This window comes from Gavialis gangeticus, unplaced genomic scaffold, assembly GCF_001723915.1.
Source record: "Gavialis gangeticus isolate Ggan-Ray unplaced genomic scaffold, GavGan_comp1, whole genome shotgun sequence".
NCBI classification, from domain to species: domain Eukaryota; kingdom Metazoa; phylum Chordata; order Crocodylia; family Gavialidae; genus Gavialis; species Gavialis gangeticus.
Genome location: NW_017729032.1, coordinates 146,387,388 through 146,402,540, shown reverse-complemented (window position 1 = coordinate 146,402,540; position 15,153 = coordinate 146,387,388). Strand labels below are relative to the sequence as shown.

The 15,153-nt window shown below is 42.7% G+C and overlaps 1 protein-coding gene across 3 annotated transcripts in view; it reads left to right on the top strand.

The window, feature by feature from the left end:
* NCK2 (NCK adaptor protein 2) overlaps positions 1 to 15,153 on the top strand; it is a 157,377-nt gene that overhangs the window by 33,667 nt on the left and 108,557 nt on the right. The window contains exon 1 of one of the 3 annotated variants that reach the window (XM_019524953.1): positions 1,606 to 1,621. The exons of the other annotated variants lie outside the window; for them this stretch is intronic. The gene's annotated coding sequence lies outside the window, so the exon portion shown is untranslated. Of the gene's footprint in view, positions 1 to 1,605; positions 1,622 to 15,153 lie in introns of those variants that run through there. 3 annotated transcript variants of the gene reach the window in all.

The following is a 15,153-nucleotide window of genomic DNA, read 5'->3' as shown; positions in this document are numbered from 1 at the left end:
TTTTTTTTTTTTTTTTTTTTTTTTTTTAAGTAACCAAAGATGAGGCTTCCCCCCCAGCATGGGGAGAAAACAGCTTTGTCTTGGATTTGAGTAGCTGAGGTAGGCAGTTATTATGGTGAGCCAGGCCCAGAGCTGCATCTGCTGCCTGTAGTGGGGCTGGGACAGCACCAGAGCTGCTCAAAAGAGGGATCCCAGCTCCAAAGCCTGACAGATCTTGGTGTAAAATTGCTTTAGATAGAATGTTTCAGTCCATAGCTTGAAACATTCATGTGGAATTTTTATTAGGTCAGTCTGGCTGCTTGCAGACATTAACAAAAAAACCCGAAGTGCTTTACGGAAGAAGCAGTGCATTAGTTAAACCTGGCTCTGCAGCTTTTCTATAGATAGGGCACTTCAGTGGGGCTTTTTGGCCTTTTATCTAATAGCTGATTGGCTCAGCTTTAGCTAAAAAGTGCCAAAAAAGTCCCACTAAAGTGCCCAATCTTTACAAACAGGAAGCCAGGTCCAGCTAAGGCATTGCCTCTTCTGGGCATGTGCTGGGCTTGACGTGGGAGCATGCTGAGTTTAAAGTAAAGCACTGTTTTTTTTTTTTTCACATCCGCATGCAACCTCTGAGTTTAATCTCTTAACACAGGCGTAAAAATCTTTCTCCACCTTTTAAAGGAATAAAAAGCTTCTTTCATTTACTAAATGTAATGGAACATATAGTTTTCCATTTTAATTAACAATATTGAATATGCATTGCATTCCTTGTGCTTGTTGCACTTTTTTTCTCTGAATACATTTTTTTTTCCTTCCTACTGCAGTTTGTAGCTACTTTTTCATTCATTCTTTATTAGTGTCTGTTTTCTTCCCCCTATATTATATTCACTGCTATCTCCTCTCCTTTTTTTCTTTTCTTTTGGACTCCTGGTACCAGTCTGAGATTATCACATTGATCTCTTTACTATACTTTAAATTACAAAATATCTTTTAATGTGGTGGCTAAAACTGCTGTGTAAACTTATTTGAAAAATGGGGGTGGGGACAGTGAAATAAGAGGATGTCAGCAGAATGAAAGTGGTACTTAATCTAGGCAGCATGGACAAAGGTAGCACTGAAGACATGATAGTATTGGCCTCAGCATGTGCTAGGCACCAGGAAGTTGCACATGTGGTCTTGACAAGGCTTGTAGTGTAGCTTTTGCTTTTGTATACTCTGAGGAGCAAAAACAGAACTCATATGTCATCTTATGTTTACACTTGGTTCAGGTCTGGAAGATTTTAATTATAACTACATGGGTCTGAAGCATTTTTTTAAAATGAAGGCTGATGAAGTAGGAGTCAGTGGCACTTATTAATGGAAGTTTCATATTTAAGTCTTATGATTAAATCTTCCCCTCTTCAAGCTTATGGAAAGTTGCAATAGATTTCAATCTGGTTGGGATTTTGTCTTTGGTACAGTAGTTTCAGTAGTTATTGTAATCTTGCATGTATTTGGTAAGTATTTTATATCATACTTACTGTATTTACTCAAATATAAGGCAATTCTGAATATTAGATGACCACCCAATAATTAGATTCTATATATGGAAACTTTTTTTCATAATTTTCCAGGTTTAGGATCCAGTTATCAGAGAGTTGTCTTGAATTTGTCCCCTCCCACTGCTACAGCAGAGAAAATAGTGACTGCAGGGGATAAGGCTGTCCCCTCCTGTCTGCAGCCTTCCTGCCCCTTCCCCAGACCCTGCTCAGGCTCTGTTCCCTCCCTGAACACAATGTGGGTGACAATAAGGGGAGAAAAGGGACAAAGGGGAGGGCAGAAGCTGGAAAAGGGGCAGAAGATTGCTGCAGATCTGACTCTGGCCCTGAGTCTGGATCAGGACCAGAACCACAGCAGTTGCTTGTCACGCCCCTCCCACTTCCCCTTTTCCCTTGTTAGTTTGAAATGCAAGAGACCAAAACAGCACTGACTTTGAAATAAACACATCATAATAATTTGCATATATTCAAATCATATGGTTGTCTAAAGCAGTGGTCTCTAAACTTTTTTGATCGTGCACCCCTATCAGTAAAAAATGTTTGAGCACGCACCCCAAATATATGTACATTTATATAAATATAAATAGAAGTTCTAATATTTTCTTCCCGCACCCCAGTGGATTGTCTTGTGCACCCCACTTTGGAGACCACTGATCTAAAGACCTAGTTTATTCAGTTCAATACACTTTAACTTGTAAACTGCTAGAAGTTTCAGCACAGGTGCTCCATAAAACACACTTTTGGGCAACACTTTTATGCTTGCTTGTATATAGTACAAACGATATGATATCCGTCCAAAGCCAGAAGATACATGACTTATCTCATAGTTCAGTGGGCTGGGACCCAGCAGAATTGATAGCATTTCAAGCCATGACCCCACAGCCCAGCACTGGTGTGTGTGAAGAAACAGGAATAATTGGAAATGGAAAAGAAAGAGACTACTGAGTTGTGGGAGTAAAGAGGAAGCTGAAATGTATTTGATGTAGTGGTTCACCATAACTTGAAAAAGAGTTGGACCTGAGGGGGACTGAGCACAGTGGGCACCATATCTTATTCAGAAAGGCTGCGCTCACCTAGCTGTGTGGTAGGTTCCCATTAGTGTGTTTGCCCAATACGGGCCAGGTGTTCTATGGGTATGCTTAGCATGGGCAGTGTTCAGTCAGCTTCATAGTTGGTTTCCATGACAGAGTACATGCTGCTTCTAGCAGCAGTTTAATGACAGACCATGTATTTAATGGGGAGGTTTGCTGGTATGTGAATATAAGACAAGGGGTGCTTTTTCTTACGTTGATTGGGTGAGGGGGATGACCTCTTATATTCTAGTAAGTACAGTGTTTAGTCTGACTTTTCTTTCAGTATATGTTGATGATTATACATGCCAAACTATTTACAACCAGTACCCCTGAAATTATGTACTTGGCAGAATATGGCCCAAGAAACTAATAATCACAACTGATCTTAAAAAGTGTGATGTGTAATGTTCACTTGGATATTTAAAACTTGTGTTTTGGCGGTAGCCGACATCTGTGCCTTTTTAAGCAGCTTTGCAGAAAGTCTTCCCACCAGTGAAACTCTTGGGAGCACTTCTGAGAATTAAAATATCCTTCCTGAAAACTAAGCATTTTGAAATGGTTTTTGTCCCTTAGTTCAGGAGATCCTCCAGTGAGGTGCTCAAACTTGTCAGTTTCCCGTTCTCTTCAAGCAGAAAAAAGTTCCACTGTTGGGTTTGTGGAATTTAGCCCTCTGGCTGTACATGCATGTTTGTAGCTGTGAGTAGGTTATTTTGCAGAATGGAAGTTCATATTGCTGGGCTTAAAAGATTTTTCTTTAAAATGTATAGCTTTCTCTTTATACATGGAAAAGTAAAATTCATCACAGAAAAATAGATGTGTATTTTAAGTTTCTGATTTTAGCTTTCTGCTGTGTGTGCATACATAGCGCTATCTATCTTTATAAAATTATATTAATAGTTGATCACAGGGGCATAAAATTAATCATCAAGATAATTTTGTGTTAAAATATTTTAATGGATCATCGAGACAAGTAGAAATCTAATATGGATGAATACGGCCTGACTACTGAAGATAAGTCTATCACTCTGGCCAGATGCTTTGAAATACTGAACACTGAGCAACATTTCAGAAAATACCATTAATGCATATGGCGATTAAGGAGGATAAGACATTTAGTTTAAATGGTAGTTTGTATACTTAAACTTACTAGACATTGGCATTTTAGTCTATATTTTGTTGTAGGATGTTGCATTATAATTGTTGTCAGTGGTTGAATGAAAATTTAAAGGTGTGCCAAACAGAGGTAGAACTGATCCTTTTGATAATTCATTGTGCGTCTGTTTTTCTTATTTTGGGCCTTAATCAGGTCTTGAAAACGCATTTCCTCCACAGCCATCACATGTGCAGGTATCTTCTCTGGCTGACTTTCTTAATAACTAGGGAGCAAAAATGCTGACTACTTGGGCTGTCTACTGGGGCATGTTCAACGCCTCTGAAAATCAGGTCATTCTTATTTCAAGACCCAATACAGGCACTCAGATTTGGAAATTTAAAGTAGTGATAGCCATTCATTTTTGTAATGCCACAAGTGATTCTATATTAATAATTAGTTGGTTAATTGCATCATCATTTTATATTTGTTGGTTTATAACCAATTGTGTGTGTATGTGTGCACACTCAGGCCACCTTTCCTTTAAATAACCTTGAAGTTGAAAGGCTAGTCAGTTTTGAGGTTGCTAACAACCCAGCAGGATTGATATGAACTATTAAGATTATTCATCTATCACACATACTGACAGTTTGCTCATAAAATGAGCTTCAGCTCAGGAAAGCTTATGCTACATCACTTGTACATACACATGTGCCTATGTGATATAGCATAAATTCACTTGAAAACTGTCCAGTATGTGGGATAGATAATCTTAAATCTGTCTCAGTCTTGCTGCATTGTTAGCAACCTCGAAAATTACTAGGGCCTTTCAACTTCAAGACTGCTAGTTAGAGGAAAGGTGGACTGAGTAACACTGTAATGAGCTGTGAATGGTAGGCAGGGACCAATACTTCACAAATAAGCCAATTAAGTGTTCTGATTAAAACCTTTTAATACTGAAATCTAAAGGTTTTGGGAAGTACCTGGTTCTATTTGCCTGACTCAAATAGGTCCCTGACTTAGCTGGTAATGAGTACATGGGGGGCAAAACTTCTTAAAATGTTTTGTTTGAAAACTAAGACTAACTGGTGGTTGATGTAGTTATTTAAAGTCAGTTTTTAAAATCACTGCTTGAATATAGAATACAATGTGACTAGTGCCATTTAATTGTTTTTTAAAAATAAATAGATAAGAACACACCAAGTGCCGTTCTTGGTTATACTGAGTATGGCTCATTCCCCCCACCTCCAACAGCTCCTCTTTCTGCAGCCTCTGCTGTGCCACTCTGGGGGGGCAGCTCCAGCTCCGAGTTGCTTTCTACCCACTCTTCCCACTTGGTGTGATTTAAGCAGCCACCTATAAGCAACCAAGTGGGTGGAGCATGGCTTGGAGCTGGAGCCCCACGTGCTGCAGCAGAAGCCGCTTGGCTGAAGCTTCCTCCCTACCTGTAGCGGTGCAGCAGGGGCCGCAGGAGGAGGAACTGCTGGAGGCTGGTGGAGCTGAGATGTACCCCTGTAGCTGCAGTAGCAGCAGCAGGAGCAACCCTGCCAGGAAGCTGTGCATGCTGGCTGGGGCTGATGGGCATGGGTAGGGCTCAGTGCCATGAGGGCAGCCATGGGCCATCTAGAACTGCAGCATACCCTATGCCCCCCGGCAAGCTCCTAGGATTTAGCATGCTGGCAGCCCCCCACACACATGCACACTCCCTGCACGCTCGGCCCACTCCCTCATACCTCTCCTCACACAGTATATGAGAGTAAGCCTTTATTTTGAGTTGTTATGCAATTGCCTCTATATATGCTACTCAGAAAAACAAATCAAGACTATCTTTTTAAATAAAATTAAAATATGGTATAGTATAGATGTTTGATTTTTAGTGTATACACTTTGTTTTAATCTATAAATTGCTAAAATGATACCTTGTAAAAGATTCTGTGTGCAGCCCTCGACAGCTCACCAAAAGTGGTCCTCCAGCCGAAATAATTGCCCACCCCTGCTCTACCACATGTGGCAGTGAATTCCACAAATTAACTATATGTTTCATTAAAAAAAATACTTTCACTTGTTAGTTTTAAGCCTGTCACCTACTAATTTATGCGGGTGCCCCCTAGTTCTAGTGTTGTGGGACTTGGTAAACAAACAGTTCTCTGTTCACTTTGTCCATACCCTTCATAATTATATGGACCTCTATCACATTCTCCCATATGTTTCCTAACTGTTTTGAGATTCAGGTAGTCATGTATAATGTATGCAGATATTCGTGTGCCATCGTGCTTTCCAGCTCTTGCAAGAAGGATAATTTACGCAGGTCAGGCACATGGATGCAACTAGTGAATGAGCTGCTTACTCCCCAGATGGAAACTTTTTGAACTTGAGTAAATGTTAGCTTTAGCAGCTGCTGATTCTGTTGAAGACTTTTTGGCTTTATGAAGAAGAGGAAGAACTGAAGAAGACTACAGAATGAGTTTGGGAATGAATAAGTAGAGGTGGTACATTACTGTATTATGATATATAATAAACTCTGGCAACATAGCAATATGTTCTGTTCAGCATCACTTGGAATGCTGCTAATTTGATAGTAGCATATTTCTTCATGTAGTTAAGTTGAAAATGTACTGAAAATGACTTCCCCCTATTTTAATAATACTGAGATTTGTGTGGTGTTTCTAATGAAAACTTTATAGTATAATTTTAAAAGAGGAAGAAAGTAGTCATCATTTGAAGCTGTCTTGTATCAAAGCAGTAGGTTATCCTTACCCATTGAGTACAGACAGAAGCAGTGACATGTTTGAGATAAAAATGCTGAACTTGCAGACTTTCCAAAATGAAGAAACCTGTTTGGCATTGCTGTATAAGCTTACATGATGCAAGGCGGAGAAATTTTAACATTTTAAAGAAAGCTGACATGAGGTAGTAACAGTTTATTTGAAGAGAACAGAATCCTTTAGTCTGTCATGAGTTTTAGGAAGCCAAACAGAATTCAGCATTGCTTTAGCTAGGAGTGAAGTTTTTATTAGTTCATGATTTTTTGCCTGTAGTGTGCTATACAGATGGATTAAAAATGTGTTGTGACTCATTTTGTTCAGATTATTATCATGCCATATGGGATGTAAGTGAGACCTGATAAAGTAGTAATTGGATTTGCAGTGCATTTGTGACACAAAACAGGATTCATGATGCCGCTGTCCTGTGTGCATATATCTAGTGAACAGATGCAAAAATGAAATCTTTCACAGCAGTCAACAACTGGAACAAATGATGTTCTTAAGAATATTGTTGTGTTTTTAAAAATCTGAAGCTTTCAGACGTGTGTGTTTTAGCTTAACCCATATAGCTCAAATGTTTTTTTTGAAACATTTTTTTCAAAATTGTTTGAATGTTTTCAACATTCATAGTGTTTTTGAGCGTACCACTTTTTAAAACAGTTTAATTTTGCAAGCTGCTTTTAAAGTAAAATATTTGCCAATATGGTCTTAGGTCTGCTGTAACCTCAGGGAAGTGAGGTAAAGAAATTTTCATCTGTCGCTGACTCAAATTTGGTCTCACCCGGTGCCCATGGTTATGCCAGTATGCAGCAGGTGCCTCAGAGAGACTGCTAGAGCATGTCCCCACCTGTGTGGCTTCTGGTGGCTCAGCACAGTTCTGCTGCTGTGGCTGTGTTAGTAGGGTGCACAGTGCACCTGGCAGGCACCAGCTGTTAAAGGGTCTGTAGCAATTGGCAGGAAATGTGTGTGTGTGTGACAGACTATACTTGCTTTCTGGTGGCTTCTCTGCAGCAGCAGAAGCCTTTTGTCATTTGGAGAGCTTGTGTTGCTTTGCTGGCTTAAATACACCCCAGGGAATTGTGCGCAAAAAAATTAAACTTTATGCAACATTAATTACATTTATTTTATTTTTACAAATCAAACTAAATATAACACCATTTGAACCTTCTTTAGAAATATATGCAGGTACATGTGTGTTGGGGGGGTTGGTGAAGGTGTTAAGGGATGTGGGTGTGTGTAGAATTTGTGGAAGAGTGTGTGGGGTTTGTGGGTGGGTGTGAGCTCCCCTGCTACACGTCCTTTCCCATGCCTCCCCCACCCTGTGAACAGCCTCTGCCACCACACGCCCTCCATGCACAGCCTGAAACAACCAATCTGAGTGCTCCAACAGCGTTCCAGACAGGAGGCAGTGTTGGTGGCACAGGGTGCTGGCTGAGGGGGACAGTGGGTCAAGGTCCCCTCCCCGCCCCCATCCCTTAGGAGGTGGCGGCAGCACGGGGGGGTGGGTTGCAGTGCTCCATCCCCCCTCACAACCCCTCTGTCATTCCTGACAGGCAGTTGGCTTTTTGTTAAATATTGTTGTGACTGCCCCTGCATGCTTGGTGAATTTAAATGGAGCAGACTAGTATTTTCTCTTAAATAAGTTGTTATATTAATTTCTACTCCCGATTTAAGTAATTAACAAGAGCAGTTGTATGTGGCATACTCCTACATAGTGTATTCCTAATCTACCATGATCAGAATTGTTCTGTTGGTACTCCTTACCAGATCACCTTTTTACATTTTTGATTTTGTCTTAAGAGTATTGTGATATGATTGTTCTGAAAAATGTTGGATTATAATGTTTGAACTTGTCTAATTCAGTTGTTACTGGGTAGAATAAAATAGTAAATATAGAACACTAAAGAAAGCAGAGCTCTGTAGTGCAGAGCATAAGTTAAAGGCTTATTTAAAAAATATTGTACTTTGAGAAGTGTACCTAATGATAACTATGTAGGAGGACAAGTTTGGAGAATGTAATTGATTTTGACTGTTTGTTAGATATCTGCCAAAACATTTTTTTGTGGGGGGAGGGGTTGTTTTCCCCCTCTTTTACTTCCAGATAAAAGGCTGCAGATGTAGTATCTTTAAGTATCCCTGTTCTGATTTCACTTTTGAAACTGTTTATGTAGCTAATCTGCACTTTACAAATATTTCTACTTCTAACCCTGGCAGGACTCTCTCTCTTTTGGGGTATTCAGACAGAAATGACACAATTGGATATGTGCCCAGACACTGTATACAGATAGCTTTGGGGATGTCATTAATTTGACAGCTGCCATAGGAAATCTTGTGTTTTGGAGTATTGTAACAGGGCCTGAAATATTTCTTTCTAGATCTTGCCACTGACCTAGTATGATAATTCTCAAAATGAAATCTCACCAAACTGCATTGAGTCAAATGTATGCAAGCAAAATCAAGGAGATAAAATTGATGGTGACAAAATTAGAATCTAAGCTGTCAGTACATTGTTCAGTCACAGCGTTTTTATTATAAGTATTGTACAATCTTTGAATATCAGGTCATAGGAGAGGTGATGATAGCAGTGCCTGCAGCAAAAGTTGCTACTGGGATCACAAGCTTCTGAAACATTTTTGAAAGCCAGTAGAGGTTTTGTGCTTTATCTTGGACTGGCGATGCATAAATAAAAGGGTATTATGGCCTGCAGGTTCAGGATGCTGACCTAAGAACTGGCACGTGGCATTTGATATCGGTGGCCACTCATTTTCATTTATTTGGCAGCAAGACCAGAGGTTCTCTTTGTAAAGACAAGCTTAGTTCAAGGTGCTATCCGTCAGACAATCTAGAGTTCTGAGGGTGTTTATGAAGTTCCTGTATCACTTGTATACCCAAAACAATGGGAATCTGTGCCTTTTTACTGCAAGGACTGGTCTGTCAAATTAAAATCCAGCCAAGAAATCACAGAAGCCATAAACCTGACATGTCATCTTTCACAAAAGGTAATTTATATAGTAGTAGTACAAGAGTCCATTGTAGATGCCTTTAATAAAGAGTAGGGTGCAGGGGTGAAAATATGTTTGTTATAGTAGGTTGGTAAATCAGGCTAGGAATCGCTGTCAGGGCCCCTTCTAAATCTTTCTGCCATCTCTGCAAAGCCAGATGTTTCAGGTACTTGCTGACAACACTGCAGGTAGTTACTTCCTGAACAAGCAGGGCAAGTTTGCAGTGCCGAAAACATTGTGTTTACTCACTAGATGTGTATCTGGTAGGTTGCAAAAAATATGAAACCACATTTTCTCAACAAAAGGGCTCAAGGCAACCATGAGCAGCATCTATAGCTGTAATTGATCACATACTTTTATAACACACAGGGAGGGTTAGCACACCTTGCATCCAGAGAGCATAGCAGCTTTCTTATCTACTGAGAGCATAAGTAGTGCTATACTTGGTCAGATGAATGGTTTATATAGCCTAGTAACCTATCTCTGATAGTGGGCAGTAGTAGGGGAATTCCTTCATCTATAACTTCCTGTGGCAAAAAAAAAAGGGGGGAAAAAAAGTACTTCTGTTGTTAGTCTTAAACTTGTTTCCTGATGGTTTTAGTGCATGCTCCCTAAATCTTGCATTCTTGGGATTAGTGAATAAGTCTCCTATTCACTTTATGCACCCCCTTTCTAAGCTACTATTAAAGGCAAGGTGCTTTAAGTAACAGGGTAATAAGTTGTGAATAGCCAGAAGAAGCTGATCCCTCACAATAAGACAATTTAAATGTGCTGGCTACAGTGGTGCCTTTAATATTGAGGTCAGTGGAATTTGACAAATGGTTAGTGATATTTGCATGATTTAGATGCCTGCCTGGCTTACCCAGGGCTTTCTTAAGGCTTTGTATTGTATACTATTTTGTCTTGAGCAAAGATCTACTGAGTGTATTTTCTCCTTTGTCTGCTAGTTCAGAAAATAGCCTTTAGTCCCCATCATGTTCCAGCCAAACCAACATTAGAAGACTGTTTCCAAGAGTCTCTTTGTTTCCTGAATTACGGTCCAGGAAACATTCTTTCTTACAAATCTTTTCCATTTTGGTAAGATATATCTTAACCAGAACAGAATATCTTTATCACCTAACTGCAGCTTCTAGAAAAGCAGAAAGGGGCTATAACAAAGTATTGTCTTACCTTGGGTCTCTTCTATCATAAACTCACATGAGACTTGTTGACCCACATCACACTGTCAGTCAGAATGAATGCATCAGATCCATATACCTGGTGTTTTCTGTCTGATTCTTGCACGTGTTCCTTCAAAGCCAAGAGTAGATCCTAAGATTCTTGACTCCCAAATATTCCTCTAGACAGTAGAATTGTGTAAACCATTAGCAAAGTGTGTGTGTCATGTCTTTCTGATAGGTGGTCCAGCTGAAGAATAATAGCCTGCAACTGCTATCATTTCATACTTCATCCTAAATGGCTAAGATTATGAACTGGATTTAACTGTCTTGGAATCTAACTGTGCTGTTGACCCCTGGAGAGGTTGGTATGGTTGAGCATACTGGAATGATATATTTATTTTCAGTGTTCTTTTTTTAAAATGTAACTGAGAATTAATTTTAGAATGCTGTTAAACTTTTAAGCTAAAATCAACTAGGGAAATTGCATCAAAATTAAGCTGTTAATATTAAACCAAAATAGGAATAAAAATTATCAAATATGAAGCAAATTTAAGTTCAAGTTAAGCAAGTTAGTTTCCATAGTTTCAATATTAAATTGAATTTAAATAATTAAATCAATAGAAGAAAAAAGCAAGCCTTTCTTAAATTCTGAGGAATCTAAAAGATTTATTTTGATCATAAATCCAAACCCAAAGATGTTTTAGTTAACCAACTGATAATTTTTTAATGATTTTAAATATCCTAATACTGAAACCAAGTTATCAACTAAAGCAGCAGTAGGCAACATTTTTTGGCGGGAGTGCTGAAAACCCCCCCACAATGCCTACCTTGGAAGGTGCTGGAGTGCCGGCATGCCAGAAAAACAAAATGAGGGCAGGGGTACAGGGCAGAATGCCCTGCTTGTGCCCCTTGCCACCCAGCCCTGCTGCCCCTGCCCCCCAGCCCGGGCTCTGTGGCTGTCAGCAGCTACCCAGAACCTGGGCCAGAGAGATTTAAAATGAGCCCGCTAAGGGTCCCCTGCAGTAGATCAGCTGTCCCTGAAGTTCAGGTGATCACGTGTCTCCCTTAAATCCTATTAGTTGCTGAAGAGCTGGGAGGCAGGCGGTGGCTGCTGTGTGTGCAGTGCATGAAGTCACTGGCAATTGTCGGGCTCGGACCAGTACATCAGGGCAAGTGGGACTTGCCAGTTTTCAAGCCTGAAGCTTGGCCAGGCCGGACTGGGAAACCACTCTGCCACGGCGGTCACCAGGGATCCCAGATCAGACCAGAAAGGGGCAAACACCTTCCTGAGCCCCACGTGGGAACGAGGGCTCGGGCCACCTGAGCTCGTTTCTCCCAGGCAGCATGACGTCAGCGAGGCCACTGCGTCGCAGTGCTTGCCGTGATGTCACCAGAGGCTACAGCTTGCCTTGCCTGTAGGCCAGTGCCCCTGCCCCCACTAGCTGCCTGGTGCGGGCTTTCCGGAGCAAGTGGGAGCAGGAGGAGCCCCTGCCTCCTGGCTGCCCTGCGCTGCTAGCCACGTGTGATCGGGAGCAAGAGTTATCTGTGCTCAGTAGTGACACCTCCAACTCTTCCTGGCCTAGGGGCCAGCCCCGCAACCCAGATCCAGCCTCCAGAGTTTGGATACAGCCGGTCCCTCCCACCAACCTTTAAATACATCTTTTTCAATCCCGGATCCAGCCCCCCAAACTTCAGATCCAGCTCCCTAAAGCCTTGGATCCAGCCCCTCTAAACCCCAGATCTAGTCCCTAAACCCTGGATCTATCCCTTTCAATCCCGGACCAGCTCCCCTGTTAACTTCAAATGCAGCTCTTCAAGTCCCGGGTCCAGCCTCCAAAGCTCAGATCCAGCCCCTCACATGTCAAACCTAGGCCCCCAAACTCTGGATCCAGATGCTGCCCCCCCGGGCACTTGGCAGTGGAGCAGGAGCTGGGGAGCCCATCAGGCTGCCCCCTGCCCCATCGTGCTGCAGCCAGGGGTTGGGAGTGTGGGGCCGGAGCCAGCCCCTGCAGCTGCAAGTGCAGAGGGGCCAGCAGGGACTGCGCCAGCCAGGAAGCAACAGGTCAGCGGCTGGCACTGTGCTGAGGATCCCCGGGCCCTGCGGGGGGTTCCCCGTCCTCATGGAGCAGCAGTGCTGGGGGGAGGGGGGGGCATCCATTGGGGGCTGGAGCCAGCCCCCACCCCCTCAGTTGAACTGGGCTGCCCATGTGCACCTCAGGGTGGGCTGTGCTGCCCTGCTGTCTACCCTAAGGTGTGCACACAGTTGCCGCCAGCATGGAGCTGATGCCAGAGCTGTGGAGCCCGGCGCTGCTGTTTGCAGCCTGCCTGCTGCTTCCTGCAGCTGCCCAGAGCCCAGGCTGGCTACAAACAGCTGTGCTAGGCTCTGGAGCCCACTCACCAGCTCTGTGCCAGGAGCGGGGGAGAGACTGGGGTTGTGCTGCTTCAGGCCCCTACCGCCCACTCTGGGGCATGCCTGCACATGCCGGTACAAAGCTGATGGCTGGGCTCCAGAGCCTGGCACAGCTGTTTGCGGCCTCCTGGCTGCAGCCAGCCCCAGATCTTGGTAGCTGCGGCCAGCCAGGAGCCCGGCCTGCTCCCAGCAGGCAGCTGAGATGTTGCAAGCCCTGCTGGGAGCACCCTGGGCTCCTGGCTGGCAGCAGCTACCTAGAGCTGGGGCTGGCCATGGCATGCCGAACAAAGTGGCCTCATGTGCCTGCGGTTGTCGACCCCTGAATTAGAGACTGAACCATAATCTCTAAACAATTTATAACTCTTCCTCCTTAATCACCACATTGAACTCTTAACACTTCTCCTAAAAGATATAATCTTGTTTAGAAAGGCCAGGGGGAAAAGGAGGAGGTGTTGCCCTATGTTTAGGGGAGATGCACATGTGTTTAAAGGTGCATTGCGAGGTGGAAGGTAGGCCTCTTGAAAGACTGTGGGTAAAAGTCAAATGGAGAGCAGGGGAGGATGTCTTAGTGGGTGTTTGCTATGTGTCTCAGACCAAGAGGTTGTGGACAAGACTTAATTTAAACAAGTGATAGAAGTTTTGAAATACCAGGACTTGATTCTCATGGGGGTCTTTAATTATCTGGGAGGGAAACACGGTGCGCAAGCAGTCTAGCAAGTTCTTGGAATGTATTGAGAACTTTTTTGAATCAGATGTTAGAGACCAGCAGGGGGGAAAGCTGTTCTTGACTTAACTGCTCATGAACAGGGAGGAATTGGTTGAGAATGTAATGGTGAAAGGTAGCTTGGGTTACCTTGACCATGAAATAGTAAGAGTTCAAGATCCTAAGAGGTAGAAGGAAGGCGATCACCAAAATAAGGATTCTGGACTTCAGAAAAGCAAGCTTTAACAAACTCCAGGACCTGGTGGGCAGGATTCCTTGGCAGACAAGTCTGAAGAGGAAGGGAGACTAGGAGACCTGGCTATACTTTAAGGAGAACCTTTTAAGAGCCTATCCCCATGAGAAAAAAGAATGAGAAGTAGAATAGGAGACCAGCCTGGCTAGACAGCAGTCTCTTCCAGGAGTTAAAACTACAGGAAAGGAATCCTATCAAAAGTTGAAACTTGGTCAGAGTACTAGGGAAAACTGTAAGAGTATTATACAGGCGTGCAGGGAGAAAATTAGGGAAGCCAAAGCACAGTTTGAAATGTAGCTGGCTAGGGATGTAAAAGGCAATGAAAAGGGATTCCATAGGTATGTCAAAAGTAAGAGGAAGATGAGCGATTCTATAGGTCCCTTATGTAAATGCAGGGTGTAGTCTAGTCGCAGTTGATGCAGAGAAGACTGAAATATTTAATGCTTTTTTTTTACTTCTGTTTTCAGAGTGACATAGGGAAGAAAAACACCCTAGAGTAATGGCAGTCCAGATTAGGGTATACTTGGAGAAGACTGATGATTTCAAGTCTTCAGGAGTAGCTGATCATCCATGTCGTGCCCCTCCCCCCCTTTTTAAATTGATATAAAATGGAGTTTGAACTCTTCAGCTTTTACAGTCTTTTCTGTCTCCTACAAATAGATGCTTGGTTTGCTTGCAAGGAGCTAGACAGGGATATTCTGGTGGCTTTTGTTGGCCTCCCTCAGGTGCAGGGAGATGCTAATAAAAAAATTAGTGTCCCTCTGTTGTCCTGACTTCCTGTCCCCAGTGATCAATTGTAGGGTGCAGCTGTTGCCCCTGTGCCACCATAAAAATGTTTATGGTGGCGCAAGTTGTGAGCAAAGAGACGTTTTGGTTCTTTGTTGCATTCTAAGTGCCCCCAAAAAGTTGCTGCAACCAAAGGTAGTCACAGTTCGTGATGCCTTAAATGGGAGGGTGTTTGTTTTCTTATTGTATGCCACAGGAATCTCACTGCAGGGGATTTCTGCAGCCTGTGTATCAGGCTGCTGTACCCTGAGTTGGGGCAGCCTCTAGGATGAGCAGCTGAGCAGGGCAGCTTGATATGTGCTGTAGGGCTTCCCTGCATGGGATAACTTTGTCATTTAGTGTTGGGGTTAGGATACTGAAATAAGTAAAAAAAAAAAAAAAAAAAAAAAAA